This window comes from Sinohyriopsis cumingii, chromosome 10 (assembly GCF_028554795.1).
Source record: "Sinohyriopsis cumingii isolate HCF-2022 chromosome 10, ASM2855479v2, whole genome shotgun sequence".
Classification (NCBI taxonomy): domain Eukaryota; kingdom Metazoa; phylum Mollusca; class Bivalvia; order Unionida; family Unionidae; genus Sinohyriopsis; species Sinohyriopsis cumingii.
The window spans coordinates 86,169,283-86,189,676 of record NC_142970.1 but is presented as its reverse complement, the minus strand read 5'-3'; the positions used below and the strand labels follow the sequence as shown (position 1 = coordinate 86,189,676).

At 40.4% G+C, this 20,394-nt stretch overlaps 1 protein-coding gene and 1 long non-coding RNA gene across 3 annotated transcripts in view; one reads left to right on the top strand and one right to left on the bottom strand.

The window, feature by feature from the left end:
* Positions 1-10,219, bottom strand: part of LOC149790517 (ras-related protein Rab-5A-like) — a 51,057-nt gene extending 40,838 nt beyond the window's left edge. Inside the window, exon 1 of one of the 2 annotated variants that reach the window (XM_089972569.1) lies at positions 10,085-10,219. The gene's annotated coding sequence lies outside the window, so the exon portion shown is untranslated. Of the gene's footprint in view, positions 1-2,211; positions 2,334-10,084 lie in introns of those variants that run through there. The other variant, XM_089972568.1, reaches the window with a different exon arrangement.
* A 323-nt stretch (positions 10,220-10,542) lies between these two features.
* Positions 10,543-20,394, top strand: part of LOC149790516 (uncharacterized) — a 30,302-nt gene continuing 20,450 nt past the window's right edge. The window contains exon 1 of the long non-coding RNA XR_016423859.1: positions 10,543-10,761. This is a non-coding gene — a long non-coding RNA (uncharacterized LOC149790516). The remainder of the gene's footprint in view (positions 10,762-20,394) is intronic.

Genomic DNA, 20,394 nt, shown 5'->3' with positions numbered 1-20,394 from the left:
CCAAAATGAAAAATTGCAAATTTTACAGAGCACACACTGCTCGGTCTAGTCGGATTTCGTAAGCGAATAACCGATCATAGTTAAATACATGACTAGCAGGCACAGGGTGCCACCATGCAGTCTGCAGAGCGTCTGGTGCTTATTTTTATATTATACTGTGGAAGAAATCCATGGTGGAAGTCTGGAGGGGTGACACCATGAGTTTTCCGCACTGGGTGACACCAACCCTAGCGACGTCGCTGTCCACGGCATCTAAATTATTATCCTATACATCTCTCTCTCTCTCTCTCTCTCTCTCTCTCTAACACACTAAACATTAGATTGTTTGAGTCAAGGTCATATAAACAGGATATAAACATGGCTTAGTCGATATATTGTTACACTCACACTGACATGAAACACAATAGTGAGTCATGACTTCCCGTGAAAATGTGCTGCGAATAACCATGATGAATAAATTACATATTCATCTATTGTATAACTTGTACCGGCATTCTAATGCGCACCTATTTGACTTTACTGATACAGTTATACAATTAGTAGGGGAAAACATGATTTAATGACTGTATATTATCATCTAATTTACTGTCAAATAATAAAAATGTGATATTAGTGTGGGATAATATGTTTTCCTTATTACCAAATACAATTATATATTTGTTTGTTTGTTACCTGATATTAGAAATCTAATGTTTCTTAAAAAATATTCTCGAAAATGTGCACTCTGCTCTCGCTTTTAAAATATATTTATCAAAAATGTCCTAGTTTCCATAGAATTGCATCAAACATTATTATAAATGTCTCCTAGTTTTCTGAAAATTACATCAAAACATTATTACAAATGTGTCCTACACCTCAAGGTTACTCCCCCACCCACCCCACCCCAACCCCCCAATTATACAAGGGCCTCGTTGCGATTTCCTGGTCGTAGAGGTGATGCTGACGGCTATTTCTTGTGGTTTTACTGATGCCTGTTGCTTGTGGATTTTGTTTTATAATAGACATCACGGTGTTCGTCGCTAAAAATTTTAAGCTCGATATCGTAAAATTGGGCTAGAGGCAAGCACACGCACACGCGCACGAGCTCGCGCGCGCGCGCGTGTGTGTGTGTGTTGCTTTTTATGAAACAGACTTTTCGAGAATGTAAGGTTAGTCAAATTTGCTGAAACAAAATAAACACAAAAATGACCGCATAATTTTCAAATTTCACTTTAACGATGCAGTAGCAGAAATGTTGTTCTAGGGTTTAACGCCATTTTTCAGCACAAGATAGGTTATACATGGCGGCCAGTATAACTGGTGGAGGAAGAACCCTGGCAAACCCAAGGAAGAACCACCGAACCGTGAGAAGCTACTAGCAGGTTTTCCCACGTACCCACGCTAGCCGAGCCTTGGACTCGGACCCACGCAGACAGAGGTGAGATGGCAGTGATCCGGAACGGTGAACGCTTTAGACCACTCGGCGACTCGGGGCCCCGTAGCAGAAATGTGCGCTTTGGGTAAATAAACAGGGGCAGTGGTAAAAGTTGTATTAATGTATAAGAAGAGATCGTGGCATAATAAGTTTGTAATTGTCTAAGTTAAAGCTTTTTACTTTCGTAAGACAAACACTAATAGAGAGGAACAAACAAAATATCAACAAGCAAAATGATGCAATAATATGAATAAGAAACTTGAAACAAACAGTTAAGAAATGAGTCCTTATACTGTGTTGAATTGCTAGTCACTCACCCAAAAGACGCTGTTCACTGCCTCCTCAAAGCACCATATTATAAAGTGGTATTTGCTCTTGAAATCGTGTTTAATTGTATCCTAATGTTTCAAGATATTACAGTATATATGACATTGCTTATATACGCACGTACAGTCTGGTAGAATCACATAGTTACTGTCATTCTAAAGCAGGGATGACAAAAGAACATTAAATGATAAACGTATTATAACTGTGACAATTAATAGCGAAACATCATGCTTATCACCTGATAATCTACGTGTGTTAGATATGTTTCCACTCCCGTCTTCCTACACCTGCCTCTTACCGGAATGATGTGTATTGGTTATTTGTCTTCGCTCTACCGCCATTCAAGGTCTATCGGTTAGTCATGAATATATATATATATATATATATATATATATATATATATATATATATATATATTGATTAGTACATGACATCTGAAGATATCGAAATTGTAAGCATATATATCATACCTATTCTAGAAGACCAGCCTCCGTGAATCACAGCAAATCGCTCCCAATACCAATGACGGTGACTGCATTAGTAATGTGTAAAATAAACCTTGAAATGTACGCTAGCCTTTGCTACACTGATACAGTGCAGACTAATATTAAATCGTACGCAAATCATTTTATTTAGAAAACTATGCCTAACAACGAATTTCAAGAGAGTTACTTCCGCGCGTAGGAAGTAGTGTTTTGTTTAGCCTGCCATTGCATAATCATAACTTGTTTGATTAAATATACATGTAAACTTAAATGCTTGATCCACGTTCTATATCTGCATTCTCTATCACATACCCAGATTCGAACCAATTAGATTTCTTCTTTGATGTACGCGCGCATATATTTTTACACGCGGTGAATCGAACTTGTATAAATCATTATTCTATTTGGATTACATCCCTACAGTAAAGCTAAAAATATTTGGAAAACAAAGAGGGGTTATGTAATAAGCTTAAAATCGTATTCGTGTTTTGTTCATAGTCAGAGGTAAGATACATTTTGATGTGACTTATGAATGTGTATTGACGTACTCATACGCCCTATCAAACTCGATCTTTACGCCGACTAAGAACCAATCACTTATGCCGTTTTGAGTATGTATCACTTATTCTCTCAGCGAGGTTGGATTGGGGTTGGGTGGGACGGGGTGGGATGAGCGATAACTAAAATTACGGTTTGGGAAATAATTGCTCTTCTGCTTTTAACTGGCAAGAAACACTGGGAGGGACTGCTATCATCTACCCTCTTTAAATGAATAAATATGAAACATGGGGAAACTTTCATACCTAGGCACCGTTACCCTCCATATAATCATCACGCACAATATAAGCCTACTCATACTCTGGAACCGTTATCCTCCTTTAATCTGAGTTCATTCATACTAGGGCACCGTTATCCTCCATTTATCTGTCATGCAAAGTAAATTTCCCCTGTATCCAAGCACCGTTATCCTCCCTCAAACCATCAAGCACAATATATATACTTTTTCATAAGCAAACACTGTTACCCAATGTCTAACGCGAGGCACACTCAATTTACAATTTCTTATTCATACACTGCTACCCTCCCGCTATATGTCAGTCGCAATGAATCTGGCCATTCATACCCAGTCACCGTTACCCTCTTTATAACCACCAAGCACAGTGTATACTTTTTATACCAAACCACTGTCAGCTTTCCTTGTTAAATATTTTATTTATAAACAGTTTTCCATTTTATACCCAGGCACCTTTACTCTCCCTCTGATCGTCAGGTACAATCAATGTGCCATTTTGTACCCAAGTACCTTTACTCTCCCTCGAAACGTCAGATACATACAAAGTGCACTTTCTACCCAGGCAACATTACTGTCCCTATGCTCGTCAGGTACAATCAAAATGCCCTTTCCTACACAAGCACCGATACTCTCCCTCGAAATGTCAGGTCGACTTAATATGCGCTTTCTTACCCAGGTACCATTACTCTCCCTCAAAACGTCAGATACATACAACGTGCCCTTTCATACCCAGGCACTGTTACTCTCCCTCTAATCGTCAGGTACAATCAGTGTGCCCTTTCATACTCGGGTACCGTTACTCTCCCTCCAAGCGTCAGGTCAAATCAATGTGCCCCTTCATACCCAAGTATTGTTACTCACTTTCTAATCATCAGGTACAATTAATATACCCTTTTATACCCAGGCACCCTTACTCTCCCTCTCTTTGTAAGTTACAATTGATGTGCCATTTCATACCCAGGCACCAGTAGTCTCCATCGAATCGTCAGGTACAATCAATGTGCCCTTTCATACCAATGTACCGTTACTCTCTCTCTCTCTCTCTCTGAGGTGGCAAGGTATAGTTTTGTAAATTGGCCCCTGTCAAATTTCTTAACAAAAGGCTCTGTTTTCAGCTAGTATTGTTTAATACTAAAAATATATTAATATTTTTGTGAATTAGGTGTTTCGGGTCTGTGTTGTTCTTGAAACTGATGCGAGGCATTCAGTGCCGACAAGAAGGGGGACAACCGTGGATATATCCCCAAGGCCATGCCCCGGACCGGAAGATGGCCCGAGCCGAGCAACACTTTCTTTTCTTATAAAAGAAAATGTTTGTTTGAACAAGAACTAGGAGATGCCCTGTTGTTTCTTATCCCAGAGTCCATGATCTCTCTCTACGGCCTTGGAGGCATTTACACCTCCCATAGTTACGTTACAGTGTGGAGGCAGTGAAACAAATAGTAGGTTAGGAGAAAGAGATAGCCACCCGTAGCAGTAAACATGGCGTTTCAGATCATGTAGGATATCTAATAAATCTGTTGTATGGCAACTATTTTGAATTGCATCAAATTGTTTAGTACACAATGTTGTGCAGAATTGTAACCTAAGGAAAGGGCTCGTGCTTGCACTGTGAGCATCACATAGTGTCAGAAATGACCTTCGGAAGTTACAAAAATGACGGTTTATGTGTGTGCTTGTGGTGCATAAACGTCTTTTGCTATGAACTGCCGTTGTACTTTCTGTTCAGGTGTATAATGTCCTTAGACTTTGATTTCATATAGCTATCCAAAACTATGAATCTCATTGTCCTCACCTTACGTGTTTTCTTTTATTTTATGACTTTTTAAAATAATAGGCAGGAGAATGCGGCATTACATTTGTACAACAAGCTACCCGAATCGTCAGGTACAAATGTATGTGCCATTTCATACCTAGGCACGGTTACCCCACCCCCAAACACGCCTCTAAACGTTAGATACAGTCAATATCCCCTTTCATATATATGTTATCATGGGGTCCAAAGAGTGCGATGTTGGGGCTTGAACTACAACAAGCTAAGTCGTTAATTCTTTCATCGTTTAATTTTAAGCTTAATGATGGTCCTAACAATTCCTTTAGAATCTTGAGCACCAACAGTCTCGATCTACTTTGATCCATGGTTGTCTCTTGCACTTTTCATATCCAAATGTTTAGTACACTTGGCGTGTGACCATTACAGATGCGAGTTCCATTCGAATCCTACTACTAGATCAATCCAGGTCGACAGACGTCGTGTGTCCTCGACAAATGCATTTTACTAAAACTCCCTTGGCACTAAATAACAGGAAACCAAAAACACAAGCCAAACTTATCATACCCTTGTAGCAAACCCCCACCCCCATCTTTCTTTCAATTATGTCTTTTGATTTAAGGTCGAAGCCACAGGATATATTGTGTTACATTTATAGTGACCCATATTATACAACGAGTAATAATTTCCTGTAAATATGTAATGTGAAAGACAGAGATACAAAGTACACAGACAGCTATTGTATAGCTTGTGTCAGCATTAGAGTTCCCAAATATTGTATTGACGTGACACCGTTAGCACAGTTGGTAATAATAATGAATTTAAGCAATGTTGTACTATTTCCATAGTATGTATTCCACACACCAATACAGACACATACAGCTCCATATTTTGTACTCCACACATCCATACCTACACATACAATCACATGGTCTGTATTCTGCACATCCATACAGACACATACAACCCCATAGCCTGTACTCCACACATCCATAAATATGCATACAATTCCATAGTCTGCATTCCTCACCTCCATACATACATACACTCCCATAGTCTGTATTCCACACACCCATACAGACACATATGCCCCATAGACTGTACTCCACACATCAATACGGACACATACAATCCCACAGAATGTACTCCGTTCATGCATACATACACATACAGCCCCATAGACTGTACTCCACACATCCGTATATACACATACAGCCCCATAGACTGTACTCCACTCATCCATACAGACACATACAATCCCATAGTCTGTACTCCACTCATCCATACATACACATACAGCCACATAGACTGTACTCCACACATCCATACATACAAATACAGCCCATAGACTGTACTCAATACATCCGTACAGACACATAAAATCCCAGTCTGTACTCCACACATCTAAATAGAATGATACATTCTTATTGTCTGTATTCCACACATCCATACAGACATGTAATCCCATAGTCTGTATTTGATACATCAATACAGACAAATATTATCCAATAGTTTGTATTCCACACATACATACATACGCATGCAATCCCACAGTCTCTACTCCACACATCCAAACAGACGCATACAGTCCCATAGTATAAACTCCGCAAATCCATACAGACACGTACAGTCCCATAGTCTGTATTCCACACATCCATGCAGACACATACAGGCAGATACAATCCCATAGTCTGTACTCCACATATCCATAGAGACATATACAGCCACATGCTATGTACTCCACACAACCATACAGACGCATACAGTCCCACTGTCTGTACTCCACACATACGCATAGACACGTACAGTCCCATAGTCTGTATTCCACACATCCATACAGACACATACAGCCCCGTAGTTTGTACTCCACACATCCATACAGACACATACAGCCCCGTAGTTTGTACTCCACACATCCATACAGACACATACAGCCCCGTAGTTTGTACTCCACACATCCGTACAGACATATACAGCCCCATAGTTTGTACTCCACACATCCATACAGACATATATAGCCCCATAGTTTGTACTCCACACATCCATACAGAAACATACAGCCCCGTAGTTTGTACTCCACACATCCATACAGACACATACAGCCCCGTAGTTTGTACTCCACTCATCCATACAGACATGTACAGCCCCATAGTTTGTACTCCACACATCCATACAGACATATACAGCCCCATAGTTTGTACTCCACACATCCATACAGACGCATACAGTCCAATAGTCTGTACTCCACACATCCATACAGACACATACAATCTCATAGGCTGTACTCCACAGATCCATACAGACATATACAGCCCCATAGTCTGTACTCCACACATCCATTATGACACATACAATCGGGGGGGGGGGAGTGACTGAGTGGTTTAAAGCACTCACAATTCCATCATCTGTACTCCACACACAAATACAAGCCCATAGTACATTCTCCAAACATCCCTACAGAGACATACACTCCAAAGGTATGTACTCCACACATCCATACAGAAGCATGCAGTCCCATAGTCTGTACTCCACACATCCATACAGAAGCGTACAGCCCCATAGTTTGTACTCCACGCATCCACACAGAAGCATGCAGTCCCATAGTCTGTACTCCACACACCCATAGTTTGTACTCCACACATCCATACAGAAACATACAGCCCCGTAGTTTATACTCCACACATCCATACAGAAGAGTACAGCCCCATAGTCTGTACTCCACACATCCATACAGAAGCGTACAGCCCCATAGTTTGTACTCCACACATCCATACAGAAGCATGCAGTCCCAAAGTCTGTATTCCACACATCCATACAGACACATACAGCCCCATAGTCTGTACTCCACACATCCATACAGAAGCATGCAGTCCCATAGTCTGTACTCTACACATCCATACAGAAGCGTACAGCCCCATAGTCTGTACTCCACACATCCATACAGAAGCATGCAGTCCCAAAGTCTGTATTCCACACATCCATACAGACACATACAGCCCCATGACGCTTTCACAAGGATTCCTTGCACAAAATAACATAAGCCAAAGTGAATGTTACTAGGAAAGTTGTAAGTCGATCATTCAGGGACTTGACCCGAATTTTCGGTATGTCTCGACATATGTGTTATGTCATTTCCTCAGGCCTATATATAATTATCCATTACAAGCAATGTATTTTTTTTAAAATGAATTCACTGTATGACCTAATGGTTCGCATATGATATTAATATAATACTTTAAATTTGGTTTCAATATCGGCAGAAATGACAAATAGTTTTACTTTACTTTTGAATCAATTTATTTTAAATGGATTTTATAACTGTTTATTAAATAAATTTAGTTTTTATTTTCTCGAGTCATTTCTTTAATGAAGGTATAAAACTTTTTTTTCTCAATGACAGTCAAATGTATTTAAAACATGAGTTTACTGTATGACTTAATGGTTCTTATATTTCTTTAATAAAATGTTTACAATTTGGTTTCCATTCAAGCAAAAATATCAAACAGTTTTGCTTTACTTTTTGAAGCTAAATATCGAAAAGACTTTTCACTAGTTATATCATATCCTTGTAATCAGGGCAGCCTTCGCAAACGCGAGACTCAATTTGGTTCATTCTGGAGGGGCCCCCTATTAACACAGCATTTGGAAATAAACTTTTAAAAAAGTTTTTCGTATGATATTGAACATAACACGTTCTTCCATCGCTTTAAAATTACTTTCTATCGATATATATATATATATATATATATATATATATATATATATATATATATATATATATATATTTAAAAATTACTAACAAGCTGGGACCTGTTGAGCGTGGGACCTGATTGGGTAAAGTCTAATTTGCCTAAGGCCGGCCCTACTTGCAATGTAACCACCCTGCATGGCAGTAACACACGTGCATGCATTGTTAAATATATTTTACACTAAAGTTGTGATCTAATGTGCAGTGTATAATTGATACATTTTAGTGTTTGTACATTGAAGTGTACATATGAAATAAATGAGGAAAAAAATCATAACAGAAGCACAACAGTTAACTGGGCTTTTCACAAATCACATCATTAGTGCCACTGTTTGATACATTTGAAGCAGGCTGTGTGAATAACATGTATAATATTAAGAAAAGACAAAAACCACTTCAGACTTGAGTGGTTTCGTAATTTTTATTGGAGCAATTGAAAACCGGAATTGTATAACCAGCATACTATAAAAACAGTACACAACAATATTGTCGTGGACGCCGAGCGGCCGATTCATCTAAAGCGCTGGCCTTTACTTGATACCTGATATCTCACCTAGGTATCCGTGAGTTCTAGGTTAAGGTTCGTCCGATGTGGGTATGTGAGAGTGCTGTCAATAGTTTTCCATGGGTCGTTGGTTCATCCCAGTATGTATGTATGCATGTATGTATGTAGATGAATATATATTATCTGGAGTTGTGGTTGCACATGATTGGATAGCTGGCATGGATGGTTAATAAAAGGGGCCCTGGGTGGATGAGTGGTCTCACTAGCATCTCACCTCTATCCGCATGTGTTTAAGTATCGGGCTCGACAAACGCGGAAACGTGAGAAAGCTTGCCAGTAGCTTCCCGTCGGTCGATGGTTCTTCCCGGGTTGCTCCTCCACCATATATATTGGACGTCATGTATAGCCTATCAGCTGCTGAAAAATGGCGTTCAAACCACAGCAGCATGTATGGTGAGATAGATGGAAGGATTCGTGTATACATGCACGTAGGTATGTAGGTATTACACTAAAATAAGGGTAAAACAACATCCTGCGATCCCTTTCAAAAGCTGTACAATTAACTTGTTCCTATATTTTAATGATCTCAGATGTTCATTTGAATCTTTATTTATTCAAATGCTTCTCAAGGAAGCGATCATTTAAATGGCCACATACACCTCGTCCTCGACCTATGTTCATGGTGAAATTAATGAACATTTTTTTTCTTCTAAAAACTGTTAGTGTGTATCTCCATATAGTCTTAACATATACAGAATATCAGCATATCTCAGCGTTATATTTATTTATGAATCCCGCGCTCTAATTTTCACATCCGACCCCTATGCCCGTATTACTATATAACATGCGTGCACACGTACGCACGGATGAACACATGGGGTGAGTTGATACCCGTGATCCCATCCTTTCTTTACAATGTTGTGTTGACATATATTTATTTAAAAGCCTGCACTATTTTTAAGATGAGGATGTGTAGTACACAGGTTATTGGTATATGGGGACAACCTTATGTAAATATGACAGGGATATTTGTATACTCACCTTATATACAAGATTAATCCACTTAATCCACTTAATCTAAGTGACGAATAAACTGCGCATTAGAACTTAATTACTTCGATATCTTTCAAACGCATGGTGAACGATTTTCAATTAAAGTAAGTAAGTCGACCAATTTGATGATCTCATTGATGTACTTGTCTTAATCACTGTCGGGTAACGCCTCCTTGAATCAGCTGACTTAGTTAAACCGCAGTGAAATATCGTCCTTCAATCCTTCTTAGACCTTCCGCTTTTTAATCGAAAGACTCAACTTTATTAGTAAATTTCCTGATCGGATGCTGTATTTTATTCGGTCAAGCAGTGTCGCTGATATGACGATCGATGAATCTATTGTTATATTGCTATAGCACTGTCAACTGATCTCGGTGACATCTCATTTCCACTAACTTCGGGGATGTTATCGGTAGGTTCGGGTCGCTCAGATTTATCGTGTGGTACTTACTGTTACAAGGGTAGTTTATCTCGGCAATCACAATTAGGAAGGTTTAAACGGCCTTTCAGACCCGTGACCTTGGTTGTACAAGGCCACAGACTCACCGAACAAGCCATATATTGCGTAGAGGTTGTTAATGCGATCATATAACAGAATGGATGATGTATTGTGGCAGACAAAGATCAAACCAGGATCATCTGCAGGATGGCGCACATAACAGAAGGTTAGCGGGTCAGGTTGATTTTGTTCGGCTTGGTTTGATTTTTGGAATTTAGAGGCAGGTCAGTATATGAAAGGGTATGTAATGCAGAGGTAACTGGATTGGACCACTTGTCCAGGGAACACACTAATGGAGCTAATCAGCCTGGTCAAGGTTCGATTCGAGCCTTTATTGTTAGGTGCTACCACTGAGCCATCGCGGCTTTCTATAAAGATGGAACCGTTGTAGAAAAGTTTCATGTAGACTGTCTAAGATCTGTGATATATTCTAGATATTCCATTCACGCGTGTATGTTTAGCGGTGACTTAGTATACATTCCCTATATTAACAAATTTAAAGCAAAATGTTTGGCTATAGGAAAATATAATTAACCAAACTAGCTTATATTATTTATTTGAGTCTGTTAGACGATTATATGAATGGTCTAAGCATATGTTAATGAGTTTGAGAACATTCATAACATTTCATCAAAAGGGGATTTACAATTATTTGGATTGGTCAAAACATTGCCAATAAGTCATGGGTAGATTATACCTTAAATGAATATTTCTTGACCAGGTTAAACATCATTGTGAGATTAATGCATTTCGAGAAAACAGTCGAGTTAAGAGAAGTTTCAAATCGAATGAGAATTGTTTTCCTCAAAGTATCGCCAGTTTCGAATAATGTTCACTTTATATTTTCGTTACTTTCTACATTTCGTCAATAAGAGAACATTATCATTTTAAACACTCACCCAAAACCTTTAACAGGTCACATTACCTTTAATGTATAACAGTCATTTACAATCTCTCTCTCTCTCTCTCTCTCTCTCTCTCTCTCATTAAAAATGGAGGAAATGGGCACTAACTCATTTCCTTAGATATAACGGGCATAGGGTAATCTTGGTATCAGGCTGTATTGACTGATTAGATAGCAGGAACTAATCTTAGTTGAGCAATGTTTGAATAGCATGGACCCAACATGTTAAATCAAGTAGATATGCATTGTAATTCATCTTAATGTTTTTTGTTTTATCTTCGATGTACGTCCATCAATTCGAAGCTTATATCTCTTAATAATTTATCATGTGTCATGTATTTTAAGTAGTAAATGGGGATACCGTAGGGACTAGGGGACTTATCATTAAAAAACATGGGTTTTGTACCGTAGGGACTATAGGAAAAAATCCGTTGTACTATAGGGACAACATAATGTTATTTTCCCATAGTCCCTAGAGTACAAATAACTTTACAAAAAATCATAGGTATTATAGGGACAAGGAAATTGAACATGGGGGGAAAATAACATTAGTTTCCCATTGTGGCTCTACAGTCCCAAGGGAATGGAACATGGATGGGTTTGTACAGGGACAATGGAAATGTAACATAGGAATACAGGACCGGTACTTGGGGGACAATGGGACTATAACATGGTGGGTTTGTCTAGGGACAATGGGACTTTAACATGGGTGGGACTATAGAGAGACAAAAGGTATTAGGACTGTCTAGGGACAATGGTAAAAATCACGCTAGAAACAAAACAAACTCTTGCTTTACTATTCACAAGCCCCTAACCAGGGCGTATTGCCTATGTTAAATTTTCCCTTGTCGCCAGGGACTGTCTAGCGACAACGGGAATTTAACATGGGAATTTGAACAGGGATGGGTCTGTATAGCGACAAAGGAAAATGAACATGGGAATATATCTTGGGTTTGTATAGCGTCAAGGGAAAATGAACATGGGAGATGGAAATAACACAGACAAGAGACAAACACTGAGCTGACAAGCCAAATCTAACCCCAAGCTCTATTATCCACACAGAAGGGGAAGGTTAAATAACCACGCACTCTACTATCCACACAAACGTACGTGAGGGCATACAAAACCCAATCATATACTATCAACACAAACGTACGTGAAGGCATACAAAACCCAATCCTATACTTTCCACACACGCTAATCAGCCAAATCAAACCTTAATCTACGATCCACACGCTAAGCAGCCAAATCAAACCCCAATATACTATTCACACGCTGACAAGCTAAAAACATAACCACGATCTATGGACAGGGTTATACAGTGCAATGTCACTCGCGTCATTCTTCAACATTGTTACAATTTTTTTTTCCGAACGTGTGTTTTGGTTTTAGATTTCAGAGTTAACCATAGGCAGGGTTATACAGCGCAATGTCACTTGCGTCATTCTTGAAAAAGCCTTGTGTTTGTTTCCTTTCTTGAAAAAACGGTAGATCTAAGGTTAGAATTTTTCCGTGAAACATTGCAGTGCCAAAATAAAGAGAAAGTTACGATACCTGAATTGTACAAGCTCGTCCACTCCAAATTTTATTTCATCCACCGATTTACTGATTTACAATTTGTAAGGATGTAAGTGTTTCAAAAAAAAAAAAAAAAAAAAAATTACATGACAAACGGAACATTTCACAGAAATAGGGTGACTACTGGTCACAATTTTGGAGAGGTATCTTCACACAGGAACAGATACCTTTAAGATTTCAAACAACACTACTATGACGGAGAGAGAGAGAGAGAGAGAGAGAGAGTTATTCCTACTGTAGAACATATCAAGACACGTTTGTTTTTACAGTCTATTTTCGTGAAGAAAGATTCAAAGAAACACTCATTCCACTCAGATAATCATAGCCATAGCAAAATTTCACCATTATTAAATATCACCAGAGTGAACTGCAGATTTAGGCAACTAAAATTCCCTCCTTTTTTGATAACGTGGATGTAAAGTTCTCACAGAATAGTTCATCCAAAATATGCTGTGATGTATTTGACTATAAAACTGATACAGTTTCTGCGGGATCGCCCAAGGTACGATTGTTCTTGCGTTAGTTTTACTTTTTTTAATTATTTTATTAATCGACTAGCAGTGAGACACGACTTATCTCGACACTGTGTGAAGAGATACTGAAGTCAATTCGTAGTGAACGCGATCAGAAAAGAAGTCTAGCCAATGAAATTGTTGATGATGAGCGATGCATTGTTTTGTTCGAAGTTAGTGTGGCAAAATAATGCCTACGCTCTTGCATTGTTACCATTGCAGTGCAGACAGACTGAATATGAACTCGAATCACTCTGTTGTGTATTGTACCATTTCTTCTAACCGTATCAACTACTGAAAGGTCACAGTACTGGTTCACTTTTCTGAAATTGTCAATTTCTTTTTTACCTCACTTAAACATTTTGACATACACACTCACATAGGTGGAGTCAGAAGTGTACTGAGTGGCATGTTTTTTTTTTTTGTTTTTTTTTTAAATTGTGAATCTGCGGTTTTTATGAAGTAAATAAACTAAAGTATAGTGAACCTCAAGGATGGTGACCCAAGCTGTCTGTCTATTGATGCGTGTATTTACTTCAGAAGAAATAGGACTTCTAAAATAACAAAGATATACGGCAAGCATGATTAGAATGAACACACCGGCAGCTAACTGTAGGAACAAAGGGGGTGTTTTCCTTCACGTCCGTGTAACTTAGAGTTTCAATCCTCTTTCAAGACAAACTTATATCCTTTTGTAGGGCTTGAAATAAAAAACTGAACAAACGTAAGCACTTTGCTCTACATATTTCCTTTTGCAGCAACAGATCGAGTCGGAACGCTGAATTAGTGACATGGGAGGGATAGAGAGAAGTCAAAGAGCATGAATCATGATACCCATAGCAAAACAAACGACAAAGGCATTTTTTTCAAAACACAACATTTTTATTCAAATCACTTAGCACTAACAATTCACAATTTTTTTCAACAATAATCATTCAATTTAACAATAACATTTTTTTCAACAATGATCATTCAATTCAATAACAAACATTTTTTCACACTCTTTTAGGTAGACAACATGGTGAATGAAATTGAGATTTCCACTGTTGCAAGTTCTTGAGTCATGGATGGACACTACGTTTCCTAGCTGAGGACAACAAAATAAGCATACTAGTCACAAAATCAACGATTTACTTTCTCATCGTTTCTAGAAAAATCACGATCAAAATAAGTCACTAAATGTTCTTTTGCTGATAATAAGTGATCAATTTCGATCTCGACTTTCTCTTTGATATTGTCAAAGAGGGCTTTGATGTAATGGATTTCTTGAGTCGTTAAGGAAGGACAGAAATGTTTACGCAAGTCTTTATACCACCAACGTAACCCGTCGTTTTTAAACAGACTCCAAGCTTCGTCCAGATATTCGTTGAATTTTTCTTCTTGACTGATGTTTTGACATCCATAGTAATCATGCTTCATCCATATCGTAATTGTGTCTGCCAGGTATGTAGTACAGTAGGAGACCAATTGCTGTTCTTGTTCTGGACATCTCGACTTGATCACGATGTCCTTTTCGTCGTTGTCTTGGGATTCTCCTTCCACGGTCTCCTCACATTCCATCTTCAAAGCTTCTCCACTAGGTAAAGAGGGAGAACAGTCTTCCATGCTTCTAAAAGTCTAGAATGACTTCTCTCAAACTGTTGATTTCTAGGGTATTGTCAAATTCGGCATACAGGATGACGTTCACTGTGTGATCTGGAGGTGGATTTGCAAACTGAAGTTCCACACGAATCTGGCCGGATTTTATAGGGTGGAAATGTCCATCGTCGCTGCCCTGGTCTGGAGTGAAATCAAAAGCCCACAGAGCATAGCCTCCTGCATAATCCTCGTACGTAATACCGTGACTGGTGTTGGTTCCTAACTGACCAGTGGCTTCGTACAGGGACAAGTACGATCTCAAATAATTCCTGTCACCAAACTTAGGTTCGAAGGGTCTGGTACACAAGGTCTTGCCATCGCGACTGACTCCGATTTTGGCTACCTTGTAATGTTGAAACTGGAAAGGGTTTTCGTTGTGAAGTCAGTCCATTGAAGGCTGAATTCTTGACGATACCAACGATCAAACGTTTGGGTACTTGTCCTTGGAAGAGATAATCCTCGATCATGGATAGCTGTCCAGCGGGAATAGTGAACGTTTTCACTTCCACTCTTCGTATCGGATATTTGGCGGTGGTTCTGCTCAAAGTGTGACTGATGTCGTTTCCAACTTTAGGTAACACTTCCACACGACGCACGTAGAGCCTGGCGTCTTGGATGATAGTTTTGTATTCGTTGGCATGGGCCATCAAATGGAAAGCGGCACTGCTACGATTCAGTCTCAGGCGGACATCCACTCCGTTTAACAAACACTTTTCTTGTAACCACATGTCCAAATGCAAACGATCCATCAGTTCTAAACTTCGCCCTTGCAGAATTTTCTTACGACGGTCATTAAACCCCACATTGTGAGGATCGTCATCTGCTGTCAGGACTGTGTCGTTAAACGTGTTCTCACCCGCTGTGTCAGGTTTCCATACCACGCAAGCATCCAGATGAGTATTCTTGACTTCTTTTCCGTACGTCAAGAGATTTTCCAGGTAGGCTCGATAAGGGTAAGTATCCATGCTGCTGCTGACCAGTTTGTTATTCAAGTACAAGTCCACTTCGCTGAACAAGGAATGCATGAAATTGTTGACGGGAGCTACTCTAGCATCGGCTCCTGGATTGGTGTTGTCCGTTTTGATCACTTTGACTTTCAAGTACAGGTAACTGCTATTCAGATCGATGTAATCTTCGGGTTGACCTTTGATATCAAACTCAATGGGAGCTGATTCCGTCAAAGAGGAGACGGGATGAAATTCGACCCACTGGGATTCTTGCATCGTCATCATGGTAGGGGGCATGGCAAAGAGATCTAGTTCCTACTTGGAACAGGCACAAGACTCTCGGTGCATCATTTTTCTGTGTCTCAATAATTTTTAGTAATCAAAAACGTCTAAGTCTCGAACGGTTCTTCTTTTCTTTGTCTTTCTAGCTTTAGAAGTATGAAGACTGGTGAAGGGGTGTTTTCTTCGTCGCCTTTTTCTGCCGTGTCCTTGCTGTGGAGTCAGGGAAGCGGGAATGCCTGAATCGGTAGCGTTCAGGGCATTTATAGGTGTTTCTCGTCGACCCAAAATGTCTTTGCCCGTTTGCAGCAAGACATTTTTGCCTGCCCTCAAGAAGGCTTCTTTAGGGTTTTGTTTGTCGATGATGACATTTTGGAGAAATTCTTTACCTTCCGTCAGTGCCGCATCTTTCAAGGCGTGCAATCCTCGTGTCACCATCGGTTTCAAGACGGGAGCCACCGAACGAAAGGCCGATTTTAACATCTCTCCTAAACCGTGTCCTCGCCGTCGAGCAACCCCTCGGTACACTGGATACATGACTTACGAGTCGTGAGAGAACCGTTTTCGAAAATGAAGTTTCACCGTGACTTTTCCTTTGGTGAATGGAATATTTTGTCCCAGATCTCCTTTTATAGCAATGTTGACAGTGTCCAAATACGACTTACTGACGGGCAAATAATGAGGATGTACAAATTCGCGGTGAACGTGATAAGTGTTTTCACCTTCCTCGTCAGCGATCGTGGCAGAATCCACTTTGAAAGGAATGACACGCAGTAACGGTGCGGAGGTGTGTCCCACCACATTGTACTCCACCACATCGGAGTACACAAAGATCAAATTCAGTCCTTGGTTCATTTCTACCGGGGAACGAAATAACTTGCTAAAAGAATCGTTGTCGGAAATGACTGCTAGCTCACCTTTTTGCTCAAATTTCTTTCTCATCTCCATGTCCCCGCTCAACATGCCAAACAATTCAGGACAAAATAAAATAGACATCGTTTTATCTTCCTCAAATTTCACCAGGAAGCGACGAGCTACTTTGTGGTACTCCAGGCTGACACTTTTTCTGACACTCTCCAAAGCCTTAAGAAACACGCCATTAAACCTGGAGGCTATGGTGCTGACCAAATGATGACCACTAAAATAATAGCCTGGGGTAACGAACAAGTGGTAGGTCCACTTTTGAGTTTTGTCATCATAGGTTTTATTGTCATATTTGACATGGGTATTCAAGTACTTTTGCATTTGCTCGTCATGAACTTCCACCGTAAAAAAAAATTGATTGCGAAGGACATTGACGACTTGGGTCGGGTGAATGATTTCCACTAAAGCCACTTCCCAATGGGCTTCGTGATCTAATTGGATGGCCTGAGGTAATTTGGCCGTGTAACAGCACAAAGTGTTGTTGGGAAACACCTCCATAGAACTGTCACTGGGTAAGGTTAAGTAAAATTGGTTAGGGTAACTCATAACTCCAGAGTTCTGTGAGTGTCCGAGGGGTTACTGGAAGTCAGAGGAGTGTCTCCGCCCAAAATGGGGTCATTGTTGTTGTTGGAGTGGTGACTGGCACTAGCACTGGACACAAGGTTCCCGTTGTTCCCGTTCGAGGAGAATTTCAGAGAGGGATTGGGAAGCAGGTAACCGATGAAACTGCTCAATAAAATTGTCCACAATTGTTTGTCTCCTTGTTGCAAACTCAAATTGGCAATGGCTGCACCGATGACACAATACACCACGAAGATTTGGCAGAAAAAGACGATTTGCCTTTTAGGCACACGTTCTCCACACCACACCCACAAGGGTTGTTTTTGTAAATCTTGCAGAGAAGAACTGGGGGAAGTAGTGGTCGCAGTAGCTGAGTCTGTGTGAAAGGGCATGATGGTCACTTCTTTTTATAGTCGATGACTTGCGAGGCGTCGATCCAAGAATCAAAACTGGGTGGATATCCTTTCCAACGTACTTTGACTTCTTTGACACGTCGTTTGCCCACTTTACGGGTTCTGCGTTCGAGAATGCTTTCGATGTCGTACACGTCGTCTTCTTTTTTGGTGACACGTTGTAACTCGGGCAAATAAAACGTTCCTTTGAGCACTTCTCCGTTCATGTCTTCCAATTTATAGACGGCAGGATGACGGCTATGCACTCGTCCAGTGACACGAAATAATTCGGTGGTCCAGTTAGGTAAGTAACCGTTGTCAAAAGTGCGTTTGGTTTTGCCAATGCGCACCCAATCTCCTACGGCTAACACTTCACCTTTCTTGGGGACAGCCACCGTCGGGGACCTACCAAACAGGCGATCAGAAACCAGCACTTCGTTGTCGGGAGTCACCTCTTGCGGGGCACGTCCAATGCTTCGATGGTAAGATTGGTTGTATGCTTGCACCAAGTGCGGTAAGATATCGATGTACTTCAGAGTGTGGTGATGCGTAAAATATTTCCACATGCGTTCTTTCAAAGTGCGTTGAAAACGTTCCACGATGCTGGCTTTGGTTTCGGGATTCTCGGTGGTCAAAAAGTGAATGTCACGTTTCTTTAATTCTTTTTGGAAAGCTTGGTTCAGAAATTCGGTGCCTTTGTCCGTTTGCCATCGAAGATTGTGACGACCGCTTTGTTTCAACACTTGTTGCAGGGCCCGCACTAACTCGCTGCTCGATTTGGAAGTCAATGGTACGACCCAGGTGATTTTGGAAAAGACGTCGATGACACAAAATAAATATTTGTAGCCACGATTGTAGGTGGCCAAATGACATACATCGGCTAAATCGGCTTGCCATTGATGATCGATGCCTTCCACTAGGGTGCGACTTCTAGAAAACTTGAGTCGAATGGGTTTGTGCAAAGTGTAGGTAGCTTGTTCTTGTAACCATCGTTGCACTTGAGGTAAACGGAGACTTTTCAGTCGAGTTTTGGAAGCACGATACAATTTCTGAACTCCTCCGTAACCTGCAGGATGGGATGGATCGTAGTAAATGCTGGCTAACACCTTCTCCATTTATGTATTTGTGTTAATAAGTCACCCACTCTTCGGTGATGCTACTGTGGGCGGGACAAAGGGTGGTTTGGAAACGGATTTACGTGTCCCATGGGTTACGGGAGTAGAAGTCGAAGGTAGTGGTGGAGGTGGTAATGGAATGGCTTTGGCCTTCTTTTCTTGTTTCACTTCTGGTTTCCCTTCTTTCTTTTTCACTTCTGTCGAAGGAGGAGTGGACATCATCTTTTTAACCCAGGCTTTCATTTCTTATCGTTGGGGTGTGGGGGATGGGGTCAACAAGGACGCTGCAATCTTACTAGAAATGGGAGCTGCTGACGGTGTTTGAAAGACTTCTCGTATCTCTTCTTCCTCGGGCCTTCGTGGGGTAGCGTCTCTCACGATCCCTGGGGATGGTGGTGGTACTGTTGGTGGTAGTGGCGTTTGGGATGGACTTTTCATCAAGGTCTTAAAATCTTTCAGAGTGGGTAGAGCTGTTTCGTCTAAAGCTTTTTGGTGAAAGAGTTGCAGTCGTTGCAAGAGTTGACCATACTTTTGCTATTTTTCTGTTTTGGACAAATCGTGGCGATCCATTAACGACTGCAATTCGTATTGTAACTGGGACATCTCGCTCAAATGGGTATTGGGAGGTAAATGCGGGGTGCGTTGTTCTTGCCAACGATGGTATTCCATCCATCGTTTGTAAGGCACTAAAGCTAGTTTTCGTCCTTCCATTCCATGTCAAGGATCAATTCTGAGATCTTGGGACTTCAGAGGTCCTTTTTATCTTGCTCCCACCAGTCCTCCCAACATGGTTCCCAAGATTCCTTTCAGCAATGGGTCTAACAAGAAGGGTAAAATTCCTCCACGTTGCACCAACATCTTCTTCTTTTGTCCAATGGGAATTTTCTTTTGAACCATTTGGCGAAGAAAGTGACGATATTTGCCTAAGCATTGTTTCTGGTGTTTGGAC